Source organism: Myotis brandtii, unplaced genomic scaffold (genome assembly GCF_000412655.1).
Source record: "Myotis brandtii unplaced genomic scaffold, ASM41265v1 scaffold581, whole genome shotgun sequence".
In the NCBI taxonomy this organism is placed as follows: Eukaryota; Metazoa; Chordata; class Mammalia; order Chiroptera; family Vespertilionidae; genus Myotis; species Myotis brandtii.
This window is the reverse complement of record NW_005370182.1, coordinates 2,172,023-2,173,454: the sequence shown is the minus strand read 5'-3', so window position 1 is coordinate 2,173,454 and position 1,432 is coordinate 2,172,023. Positions and strand designations below refer to the sequence as shown.

The 1,432-nt window shown below is 33.7% G+C and overlaps 1 pseudogene; it reads right to left on the bottom strand.

The window, feature by feature from the left end:
- Positions 1 to 88: 88 nt before the first annotated feature.
- On the bottom strand, positions 89 to 811 carry LOC102247994 (annotated as a pseudogene).
- Between the last annotated feature and the right edge of the window lie 621 nt (positions 812 to 1,432).

The window sequence follows — 1,432 nt, the reverse complement described above, 5'->3', positions numbered from 1 at the left end:
ACTTAACTAATTTAATAAAGTTTCTCAAACTATATAAATATATCTAAAGTTCATACATTTTTTAGAAACATTATTCTCAATAACTTCTTTATAAAAGTAAGTGTGATGGTTTAACCCATCTAACTTTACTACTATGAGGTGTTACCATGTAAGGATTACTCCAGTGAATCCAGTCACAATGCATTTCATGTGACTGGGATTGGGTGATATGGATTATTATTCTTTCTTCTCTGATTTGGAAAACCAAATGGAACAGAAGGAGGGTAGTGACTGATGGCCATTCTCTCAGGACATTCCTGGCTTTTTTTTCTGGGCAAAGGGTGCCACATTGGAAGAGGTGGGAATATCAGTTCTAAAATCTGGTACATGGGGGTTGGGTTGTAGTCACCAAACTGGATTTCACCTCTACTTCCTGTTTCTTCATCTGAAGAAGGGGATCCTGACTGATAATCAGAGATAACCTTATCAAGGGCCCAGGTAACTTTCTTAGAGATCTCATTCTTGTTCTATTCTCATTTTCAAAGCTGGCAACAATGACTGCATTGTTTCTTTCTCCCTATCTCACGTGGTCCACCCACTTTGTGAGTTCCTCTCACAAGCCCAGGCACTGTACAAAATGTGGCTGTTCTCACAGGCTTTCAAGATGTCAGGATCAACTCTTCGAAACTTATTGAACAAATGCACCCATAGGCTGTCCTTTTGATGGCTTTTCAGGATACCAGTGATTTTTATATTTTTCTTGAAGCATCAGTTTCTCAGCAAATCTCTCAACTGCCTCTTTTTCCAACTTATGTTTTTGAACTAGCCTCATGTCTTTGAGTCATCTTATTTATAAATGCAGAACTCAGAACACTATTTTCACCCATCTGGAGAAAAATATACCTATATAGCAAGACGGTAGGACATAAATTTTCTCTTTCATGTCTTACAAATTAAATTTATAGTTATCAATGTAAGTTTATACATTTTAATCATCTTTAACAATATTTTATGGAGTGAGACAACATCAATCATATTTATAAAAATCCAAAGCAACTCTGGAATGTTTGTTGCATGTATATGGTACCTGGGAGTTATTTCTTATAATCTTTATAAGCTTTTATGCCTTGGGTGTCTTAGTACCTTGACATTCAATTTTCGTTTACACTTTGGTTTTAAAAAGAGATAATTAAATGGCTTTACTTATAAAACCACTGAGATTTAAAATGTTTAATATCAACCATTCTAAAAGAAAAATAAGATGGTGTATTTGGCACTGATTTATAAAGAAATGCTTGTGACTTGAAATTTTTAAAAAAGTTACATAAAGTGTCTATTTACATCATTCTACCATTTTTGTTCTTGATTTGTTTGTATTCCATGACTATTACTGTATAGTATTACTTCTTCTAATATATGTTCTTTATAAAATGTAAGCTTGCATGTCAAGCTT